Source organism: Haemorhous mexicanus, chromosome 6 (assembly GCF_027477595.1).
Source record: "Haemorhous mexicanus isolate bHaeMex1 chromosome 6, bHaeMex1.pri, whole genome shotgun sequence".
NCBI classification, from domain to species: Eukaryota; Metazoa; Chordata; class Aves; order Passeriformes; family Fringillidae; genus Haemorhous; species Haemorhous mexicanus.
In genome coordinates this window covers 38,773,612-38,785,250 of record NC_082346.1, presented here as the reverse complement: position 1 = coordinate 38,785,250, position 11,639 = coordinate 38,773,612, and positions in this window count along the sequence as shown.

Sequence of the window (11,639 nt, the reverse complement as noted above, 5' to 3'; positions counted from 1 at the left end):
ACCAACCAACCGAAAACCAAACCAATCAAACCAAGCCCCCCAACCGGATCCGTTTCCACAGCCGAATGCGCACATGCCCCTGCGCTGTGAAGCACCGGCTGGCGCTGATGCGCACGGGACCGGTCACTTGGGAATCGTGGGCAGAGGGCAGAAGTGCGTGTATTTTAACGAATGCCTTAAAATCGAATTTTGTGGCGGCCGTCAGCATACACTGTTTGATTTCTGCTTGCGACAGCTGCTCCCGAAATGAACTTTTAAACATAACTAAGCCTTCATACTTCATAGGAATTAGGATTTGCCGGGGCAGAAAATTAGCGCGGGCGGGCGTTGCAGCCAGCCCTGGGAGCGACCGGCTTTGGAAGGCTTCTGCTCAGGGCGACTTGCTTTAGGGCTTTTTAATTTATTTTTTTTTTTCCTTAAGGTCGCATAAAAATTTTTTTTGTAAAATATCTCTTTGTATGATTGAAAAAAAAAATAGATTTGAGGACTCTGCAATCCGTTCAGAGATATGTGGCCCTTAAATGCAAAATAGGAAGCATGACCGGGTAAGTTATTAGTAATTTATTGCTTTCCCGGAGTTTAATTCAAGCAAAGCACAGAACTGGTGAGAACACGATACCCCTTTCGCCCACAGCTTTGATCGTCCCAGCAACACATTTTTGTGCTTCCCACACAGGATAAAGGTGGTGTTGCTTTCCTCATGACAGGGTCTTCTCCTACGGGAGCATCTCAAATGCAAAATTGCGCAAGGCGGATGATGCAGATGTCAGGAACTTCTACTGGCGTTTCTCTCAGCTTCTCAGGATCCCGAGATCTTGTCAAGAAATTCCTGCTCGTCAGCAGGCTCCCTCCACGGCAAGAGGTGCCCTCGAGCGGGTCGGTCACATTTCGCCTCCGTGACAGAGGCCGCCAAAAGGTGTGTCCCTGAGCCCTCCTCCCGTGCGGGGCCCCCCGCAGGTGCAGTCTACTCGGCACAATTTTTGTGGCGACCCTCGTTCCCATTTCCTTAGAGCTGAGGTATTTAAGAGAGAAGGGACATTTCCTCAATTTTTATTTTTAGAGAAAAATTCTGTGCAGCCGAAGGGCGCGCAGGGGCCGATGGCAGCCGTGGGGCGTTCTGCCTCCCTGCAAGCGGACGGGGCGACCCCCGCTCCCTCCCGGTGCCCGCCCCGCGGCTCCCGCCGCTCCCCCCGCCAGCCCCGCTCCAGCCGGGCCTGCGGAGGCGGCACGAAAGCGGAGCTCAAGCCCGGCCGGGGCGGGGGAGATGGTGTTGGCTAGTCCTGGGCTAATGTTTCAACTTCTCGGGTGGCGAGAGCAAATTGCTCCGCAGAAACTTTTGTCGCACTGGCTGGCGCGTGTGCCGCAGTGAAATGTCCCGGGAATACCTTCCTCCGGAGGTCGAGGGACAGGCAGGAAGAACAGGGAGAGGCATCCCATTTATGCCGGGAAATACGGGAAATGCCTGAACCGAGGGAGACTGGCTGCCCTGCCACACAGCCCCACAGAAACCTCTCTGTCCTTTGTGTGAAGAAAGGCTTTGTGCAAAGATCAAAAAGGACAGAAGAAAGCACTAATTAAATTTTAAGCCCTATATTCCACTTGGGTAGGAAGGACCCTTCCTGTGCCTTGCAGTTTACTCACTGGGAAAATACATTCACCCGTCCTCACTGCAGTCCTCTGCTACCTCCTTTCTACATTTGTATTTCCTCTGATTCCCTTCGTTTTCTGGAGTTTTGTGTTTCTGGCTTCTCCCTGCATTCCTTTCAGACCTACAATGCTTTCCTTTACACCTTCTTCACAAAGAGTACTTAAATCATCCTCCAAACTGCCTGGCATTGACTTGTGCATGTCACCTTCAATTTTATGTTCAACAGGTTCTGAGCTGTGCTTGAATATTTTTGTTTGAAACCGTGCTGTCTTGGGAAAGGCCTTAAGGAGTTGCCAGGAATGCTGGTATGAGACAGGCAAGCTGATGCCAGGCTGATGGAGCACACACATGTGCGTGGTGCTGGGCAGCCATCTGCAGCAAGACTAATTGATGCCTTAGAGGAGATGATTTGAAGGGACTTTAGAGGGGTACATGCAAATGTTACTGACTGTGGACACAGCCCTTTTCCTGACATGGGGCTCAATTTGTTAATTCACACCATTGCCTTCGTTAGGCTCCTTTATGAAACACTAGTTTTTGTTTTGTTCCCAAATTAGTGCCTTGCTAGTAAAACAAACAGGATCATCTCCCGTTAGGAAAAACATGTTGAATAAATAAAAACATTCAAGCCAGAAGAAGGAAGCAAATGATTGTGGAAGCAGCACCTAAAGCAAAGACAGTAAGGGGATTTTTTGATACCCTCTGTGCTGGGTGGCAGGGGAAGTGCTTGTTTATGTAAATACAAAGCATGCATTCAGATATATAGTATTAAGCACACCAGGGCCCAGGCTGGAGCACTGGAGCTCTGCCACTGCTCCTGTACCACTGCTGAAATGCTCCTTGGCAACCCTTTGTCCCCCAGCACCTGCTGGGCTCCCAGCACAGGGGTTTCTCCAGCCTGGAATCAACGCTGCCTTCTTCCTGTGGAGGCAGAGTGCTCCCATGGACAGACAGGCACCAGAGCACGGCAGATGGCCAAGGCCTGGGGGGTCACCTCAGCAGGGGCTACAGGGACAGCAGGCACTTTGTCTGGCATTGCACAGCCTGGAGTACTGTCCAGGATGGCTTTTCTAGAGTGGGCTCTTTATATAGCCAGAAGCAGTGTGGAACCACCCTCCAAAGCACCAGCCTAGCAGCCTGAGCACTAAGGAAAACAGGTTGTTGCAAGGTGCCCCTTTCAAGGGTTTAAGCATGACTGCTAGCAACAACTTCCTGGTGGGCAGCACACCCTCATCTACCTGCAGTTTGCACCCTTTAGATCAGCAATTTGTAACTGCAGAGATCTGTGAGGAGGGACTGGATGTCAGTCTGTCTCGTCTCCTTCCAGGGTTTTCCCTGTGAGAGGGGAGAAGACTGTGCATCTCTCACCCGTGGTCAGTACTGATCTCACCTCTGTCCTGTCCTGTCGTGTGCTCTCCAGGGTAACCTGAAGGCTGGTCCTTACTATGATGTCTGAGGACATTTTATTTTTCGAGAAAAAAATTTAACTATGTTTGTTACTGTGGGTTCTATTACTGTAATAATTCAAATACTTATATGTTTCACTGACATGAGGATAAAAAAGAGGCCTGGGCCCAAAATAACAGATAAGGGCAAACAGATTCAATTTACTTCAATATGAATTTTAAAAACACATGTGAAATTGAAATGATTATTTCAGAAGTAGTTAATAGCTCTGGATTAATCCTTGGATGTTTAGCTTGGGATATTATGAAGACCTTTGTTAGCTTGGAGGTGTGTTTTTATTACATTTTGAAAACTTCTTTGTGTTAAAACATTGGCAACTTTTAAATAATTAATAAAGACAGGATGGGGCCCTGCTTCCATGTGCTGCCCATTCACTCTTCTGTTTCACTTGGTGCAGCAATGCCACTGTGTGCAGGAGTAAACTGCCAGTCAGAAAATCTCTTGTACACTGAGAACTGGGGTGGTATCTGTGGTGAAACACAGAGAAAGGTGTGTGCTTTCTGGAAACAGAATTTCAAATCCTGTTTCTGTAGCCAGCACCTGTAGTCGGAGGGTTCATCCACCTGTTCAGTCAGGAGGCTGCAGGTACTGCTTCCTGTTCCATGGGCACACATTTCTTGGAGAAATATGCATCTTTCTGTAAGTGAGGCCCATTTCTCTGTGCCATATAAACATTATGTTAACCCTGAATGGAAGTGCCTGATCAGAGCCTGCCTGTAGTCATATGGCTGTTGTTGAATGTGTGGCTTCTGTTATTCCTGGCTCTGTAGTTGGTGAACATGCTGTTCCTTCCACTTCCTTTGGTAGCGGTCATCTGCACATTCTGGGGGTAATCCAGGGCACCACACACACACACTGCAGCCATTCTTAAAAACACAAATTCTTTGTCTTTCCTTGATGCGCACTTACATTTGCACACAGTATTTGCAAGTCTTCATGATGAAAAAAAGTTTTTTGACTAACTATAAATTCAGCTTACCCACTTTAACCCCCTATAATTGACATCTAAAGACCCTCTGTAACGTGCTTTTATTGCTAGTCCAGAAAAGTACATATTGCCAAAACTAGCCAATACTTTGCCATTTTGACAGGCAGAAGTATGTCACTGGTGAATTGTCCAAAATCAGAAACATGCAAACTCATTTGTAACTCTTTTATTTCACTGAGCTTTTGAATATAATGAAATAATGGAGATGAAACTTAGCTGTATTTCACTAACTGAATGAGAAAACCCATGGTTTTGCTGAGCATGACTTAATAATCTACACAGGTAGTTGATAGCTGAAAAGTTTTTCTAGAAAGAAAAGGCATTATAATACCTGTATCATAATGTATTATCAGGTATCATAATGTCTGATCTCTGTGTTATTCTAATTTTTTGCTTAAAATATTTTTTGCAGAATTCTAATGGCAGCAATGATATCTATTTAGGTACCGTTATATATTTATTTAATACTGAGATTCTGATAACACTCAGAGGTTTCAGAAATAATTGTGTTTCTGTCATGTTCAATGCAATACAGGCTTGTAGGAGAATAACTGATCATTCAGGGCAGTTTGTAGTCTCTAGAGATGAAATGTCTCTTTTTTTAATATCAGTGGCACTATCATCTATCACTAATAGGGATGATAGTTCAGATTTCACTTTGGCATGTATTGTAAGCATTTATGTGAGTTTTAAATATTTTTATATTTTCTATTTTGCTGATTTAAAAGAAAATCTGACACTTGTTAAATCACTATTTTTTACATTTGGAGCTTGATTTATTCTCCAGAATTCAGCTCCTTTAGCTAGAACTCATATCAGTCTACCAAGTGGTAGATTTGGCTTCTGAATTTTTTGCAATTAAATTACTACCCATCTCCAGCAACAGATGGAGCTGTAAGTATTTTTCTCTCCATTAGTCCTTCATTATTCTTTTTTTCCCCTTTCAGGGGTTATTTGAATATATTTTCTTAAAATGACAATTATTTACTACAGCACTAATTTACCTCTAACTCCAAGTTATGTACTGCCAGAAACACGTCTCCAGTAACTTCATCCAAGGTATGGGAAGGGTGGGCAAGTTACAGAGCTGAAAGCAAATTTCTTGCATTTTTCTTTCTCTGAAGGCAATGGCAAGTGTCAGCCTTTTTTCTTCTTGCTAAAGTAAAGAGCTATGATTTTGTGGCATCAGAGAATGGTGGCTAAGGAGGCTTGGGTTTGTCTGGTGGCTGGTTTTGTGTGAGGGTGAGGATTGTTTATCTTGGTAAGCTTGGTAAGATTGTTTAACTTGGTAAGCTTGATAAGATGGTTTAACTCTCCTTGAGTCAGGCAAAAAGAAGACTTCACCCTGTGCACTTCCTTTGCAGCAAAAATGATGGTTTAAAACTAGAAGTATTCTGAACTTAGCCAGGTTCATCACTCATCTCTACTTGGGCACATAACTGGAGGGCAGCAATGGATGAGAGAGCAAAGATGCCATCTGCACAGGGAAGGCTTCCTTGCAGTGTAGTGCTCCTAGTCTGGATGGCCGAGTATCACAGCCACAGACTGCCTCTGGGGGTGAAATGCCTTTGGTGGTGAAACCCTTCTTTCCAGGGGGATGCCCAGTACTGAAGGTTTTAAGGTCCCCTAAGGATGTACCAAAGGCTTTTTATATTTTAGGCTCTCTAAGCATGTATGTTTGGCCTTTTGTGAGGCTGTTCTTTGAGCCATTTCAGTGTATGCACTGGGATGGGAAGAGACAAGCCTGGTTCCTCTCGAAAGAACACAAGTTTGAGAGGAGAAATCAAACAGTATATTGGCCTTTAGCTCTGCCAGTTCCAGTCAATTCAGAGAGATGATTCATTGTACAAAAAGTATTCAGCGCAGTGTTGGAGTGAATAATTAATTTCTTTAAAACTTGTTCAAGTGAATGGTACTTTTGAGCCACCAGAGATTTTTGGATTAATTATTTCTGGTTTTATTGATTCTTATTTCTGACTTTTAACACTGTATTCTGTCTTATTAAATGTGTCTTAAAAACTTATTCAGATCATGAAATCAAAGAGAGGAAATATTTTCCCCTCCAAAACAGCAGAGATTAAAAGATAGAAAAAAACAATGCTTCTTTTATTTTAAAAAGTCATGCTGAATGATGAATATAGTTTTTCATTTTGGTGCAAAATATTCTTTTCCCCTGTCAGTTATTGCCAGTTTGAAAGAGATATAGAGTATTTTGAAATAAAGAAGCAGTTCAGAAATTAATGGCCCTTCAGGTTTTTTGAGAGAATTTTAAAAACAGGTGTTGCTGTAACCCTTTGTGATAGAAATTCAAGAGATTTTATTCCCATATAGCTAGTGTAATTTTGTAGGACTAGGGTCTCTCTGAGCCCCTAAGTTCAGAAACTGCTTGGAAAAATATTAAGAGTAGCATGGGTTATGGTAGAATTGCTGGAAGTGTTTGGGATGACAGTGTTTACTTTGATATCTCTGAGACTCACACCCTGTAAAGGATTGAAAGGCCATAAACTCGTACGCTTTGTTCTCAGATTTTTGTTTTAGTTCCTTCTGGTTTTACTGGTATTTATTTCCTTTCTTTTGACACTGCTGTCTGTATTGGCTCCTAAAATCTTACTCAGATCATGATATCAAAAGAGAGGAAGTATTTCTTCTATCCTCCAGCTTGGCAGGCGGATTGGTTAATTCTGAAAATAGGAGTGTGGCAAAGGATTTGAAGCTCCTAATTTGTTACCTCAAGGATCATCACTATTCACTATCTCTGAATTGCACATTTATTTGTATGTAGCATGACTTTTGCTACTCTGATGTAAGTAATTTCTTTTTGTAGTAACAATTGTGACACAATTTGATTATTGTTAGAAAAGAATGGATTTTAAAATTTATATCTGAACCTAAAATTAAAACACTTTATTTCAATTTGATCACAAACTAATTATTGGTGCTTTATTTTACATTAGGGTTTTAATTAAAAATAATGGAATTTTGATCAAAAAATGTGAGCAATTTTATTTTTAAAGCATTGAAAAACCCCCTGCTTTTCTGAAATTAAACATCTGATTTTGATACATCGGAATATTCTAATATTACTAGTAGTGAAAGATCAAATATCAGATTTTTTCATCAGATTTAATCTCATTTTCTGAAATATCTGTCTGCAGTTCTGGTTTCTGAATAACTCACTCTCCTTGAAAAATATAGTTCTTCAGGGCTTTTTCCCAGTTTCATGCATTTGCTTGTGTGTGTAAAACAAGTACTATAAGAAATATTTACATCTATCACTTGATAATTAATGGTCAGTATGAATAGCTTAATCCATAGTTAACCCTTGTGGACTCAAGTGCCCACAAAGCCAAGTACTTTTGGTTGCTTTCTTGCCAGCAGCAGATGTGGCAGTCTCACTTTTTCCCCCCCATGGATATGTGTCTCCAAGATATCAGCTTTTATTAGCAGCATTTCATCTCTCTCTAATGAGGTGACCACACTACAGCTTTGTCAAATTCCTTCCCAAGAATGGTACTTCGTGTTCAGATGTTTTGTTTATGTCACACAGTGTCACAAAAAGGGCTGCTGCAACCCTCAGATGTTGATTTATTGCAAGTGCTCCTTGCTGGGAAAGATTGTTTTTATTTTTTGGTAGTGTACATATTTTTAACATTTACAGGGAAATATTAAACTCTCAATTTGTTTGTTTGCTTGTACTGCAACCATTTAATTAACATTAATTGGTTACATTAAAATTAAGAATGTTTTCCATGAAACTATGCTAAAGGAATGCTTAAATACACTTTTTAAAATGTTTCTGATCCGAATATGGGCAATTTCTTAAAAGAACACTAGTAGGAGGTCCATTCTTCAGTTCTATAAACATTTCTGTGCCTCTCTAAGGCCCACGAGAGCTGGGCTTAGGCCAATGTAGACCAAATACAAGTTGGCTGATACATGTGCAGGACTTAGGGCCAATATAAATGCATCTATGAAATGTGTGTGTATGAAAAATCTGGGGAAAACAGTTTGAAGAAGACCACCAACAAATAGATTACACATGAACATTTCTTTCATGTGCCTGAAAGAGAATCATTACAAATATATTTAAGCAGTTTTATTTGTAGATTGTAATTTACCATGGGGCAAGAGAGAAAATGCTTTACAACTATGTCCAATCGGAGAGATGGAAAAAGTGACCTATTATGTCCCATTGTATAGCAATGCACCAATTTTTTTAAAGAAGTTTTTGGAAGTGAAGCAGCTGATGGTATGGAAGAGTTAAATTTCTAAATTTATGATGTTACTTTGTAATATGTGTCTGAAGAAATGTTTAATCATTTAGCAAATGCTACACACAAATTCTCAGCGGAACCAATAAAATGTGTGCAAGTTACCACTGCGAATGCTGTGCTTCATCAGAAGATTTTAATAATTTGTTAGGTGCTTGAAATATAACCCAAATACAAGAAAAAACCCAGTTCCATCTGCTAGGTAGCAGATGAAAGTGTGATTGGTAAAAGACCCGTGGGCTGCAGCCCACAGTCGTGTTCTCGAGTCATTCTGAGGTCTGTGACAGCGAGCACTGTTCTGCCCCAGTGAGGGCTGCAGATTTGCACTGTTTATTAGGATTAATTCTGTATTCTAACTTTCAAAGGGAAATGTCACACTAATGCCAGCATTTACTGGTATCCAGCAAAATTAAGAGACAATGAACCCTTGCTCTTTCAAAATCAAACACTCCATGAAGCAATTCTTTCCCCAGAAAGGGATTTGAACTCATTGTCACATCTGGCATATGCAAAGCCACATCTAACTGTTTCGGGTTTTTTCTTTGCTTCCAGGAAAAAAAAAATGCAAAAAAACCCAAACAAACCACCTCGCTTCATAACCCTGGCTACAAAAAATATATTGTGCTACAGCTGTCCCTCCCTTCCTGAGTTTCCCCATTCTGCTCTTTGTTTTTGGACATAATGCTTTCTTTTCATTGTGAACAATTATTAGGTTCATACTTTATGCATTTTTATAATGCAAATCTATTAGTTTCTTTGAAAATCTCTCCAAGTTTAATGACATTTAAATTTTTAATTTTTAACTTTGTGATTCAACTGTCAGGAAAAATTCAAAATCCAAACTGTATAATTTCATATGTAGTACTGAATTAGACAAGTTAATTTTCTCATTGGAAAACACACTGGTAAGACATTCAGGTATTTGAAAAAAAATTTTGAGGAATTTTGAAGAAAATAGAATGTGTAGAGTATTTTATAAGTTTTGTTGCATACTTCAAATACAAGATGATGCCCTAATGCTGTCAAGCTATGTTAAATGGGATGCACATGCATGCTGTTGGTAAGTAGAAACTGTAATGGGAATATGGGGTATTACTGTCTGGGAAATATTCATTACCCCCTTATTTTGGGCTACAAGCTCTTCTGATAATTTAGAAGTTGATTTCCTTTGCCTTTCTCTGCAGATGCTACAAAAGGTAAAGGAGTAATTTCATTCAGATGTTCTTCATTGAAAAGGGAAGGGAACAAATGGAGCCCACCTTCCTTTTAATGTGGGGAGCCCTCTCTAGTGGGACTGCTGTCTGGCAGAGAGGTACAGCATGAATAGTAGGAGGATGAACAAGGCCACATGCTGAATCCTGCCCCTGAGTCACAGCAAGCCCAGGCAGCACTGCAGGCTGGGGGCAGAGTGGCTGTAAAGCTGCCTGGTGGAAAAGGACCTGGGAGTGCTGGTCAAGAGCAGCTGGACATGATCCAGTGTGTGCCCAGGTGGCCAAGAGTGCCAATGGCATCCTGGCCTGTATCAGCAATATGTGGCCACCAGGAGTAGGGCAGTGATTGTCCCCTGTACTCTGCACTGGTGAGGCCACACCTCGAATCCTCTGTCCTGTTCTGGGCACCTCAATACAAGAAAGACACAGAGGGGCTGGAGGGTGTCCAGAGAAGGGCAACAGAGCCGGGGAAGGGTCTGGAGCACAAGTTGCATGAGGAGAAGCTGAGGGAACTGGGGGTGTTCAGCCTGGAGAAGAGGAGGAGCAGGGATGACCTTATCCCTCTCTACAACTGCCTGAGGGGAGACCGTAGCCAGGTGGGAATCAGCCTCTTCTCCCAGGCAGCTGGGACCAGGACCAGAGGAAATGTCCTCAAACTATGACACTGGGAGGTTCAGGTTGGACAACCTGAAGAATTTCTTCATGGAAGGGGTGGTCAAGCATTGGATTGGAACAGGCAGTCCAGGGAAGTGCTGGAGTCACCATCCCTGGCCATAACACTTGGTGCTGTGGTTTGGTTGACATGGTGGTATCAAAGGTTGGACACAATGATCTTGGAGGTTTTTTCCAGCCTTAATGGTTCTATTCTATGATTCTCTTCTGTGATTCAGGAGATGACAGTCCTCTCTTCCATAAGTAAGAGCCTGTAGTGGTCTTAGCCTGGGACCCCAGTTGCTGTTTTCTGCCATGCCATGGAGACCCAGGGATTCTGGCCACTCCTGAATATCCTATCTCACAACTGCTAGTAAGTAAAGCATGGGTTTGTTTTGCACTCTGTGTAAAACTGAGTTCCACATGTCAGCGCTGGTGAAAGTTATGGAAAAGGCTATTAAATGTGTGAGATTATTTTGCATTGAAAGTTGAAGTCAGGATGGTGGTGCAGCAGCAGCCAGATGACAGTTTTCATATGCTGGGGGTAGGCTGGATGTTGGTGGGTAGAGGAGCTGTCAGGAAAACCAGAGATGAATCTACAGGTGTCATACAGGAGCAGCAGGCTGCAGGAAGTAGTCTGTACATGTCAGTGTATATACATGGATTGGCTCTTTGGGGGGGTGTTTGAACTCTGTATTTGTACTTATATAAATATGTGTATCTACACATCATATATAGACATTTATTTATAAAGTGTGGTAACATTTATTTATAAAGTGTGGTAACTGCAAGGGTAAATATGATGGGTTAGCAGAAGGCTTTTAGCATGTTGACGATAACAGAGAAAATAGCATGCAGTGTAAATGTTAGCACTGAAAATTTTAGGGGCAAATTCACAAGTGTGAGCATTGTAAATAAGTTGTATTTCTACAGTCTTCTGCTGGAGCAGCAGTTGGTTACAGAAGTGATTTTTTTTGTCTGATATTGCTGTGGCAACAAGATGTCAGCTGGAGTTCAGAAAAAGAAGCAACAAACTCTTGAAAATGAGGGTGAGACCAAGCAAAAAAGCACAGAAAAAGGAAGAGGCAGGGAATGAGGTGTTGAAAAAAAATGACAGGTGGGATACTGAATGAGGGAAAAGACAGGAAAAAGAGATCTGCCTGGGTAGCTCTATTTCATGTTCTTTTTCCCTGCTTACCATTTGAAGCACTGATTTTATTGAACTCTCCTCAAATGCTTTGAGGCTTTTGTCCAACCAGGAGTTACAAGAAGAAGTAGGCAGACATGGTGAATATTTATTGACTTAACTGAAGTATAATATTGATAACAAAGCAAAAGCCTTTTAGCTACGTGGCGAAGAAACAGGATTAAATAAAACCCCAAATCCTCTTTGGCTGCAGTAT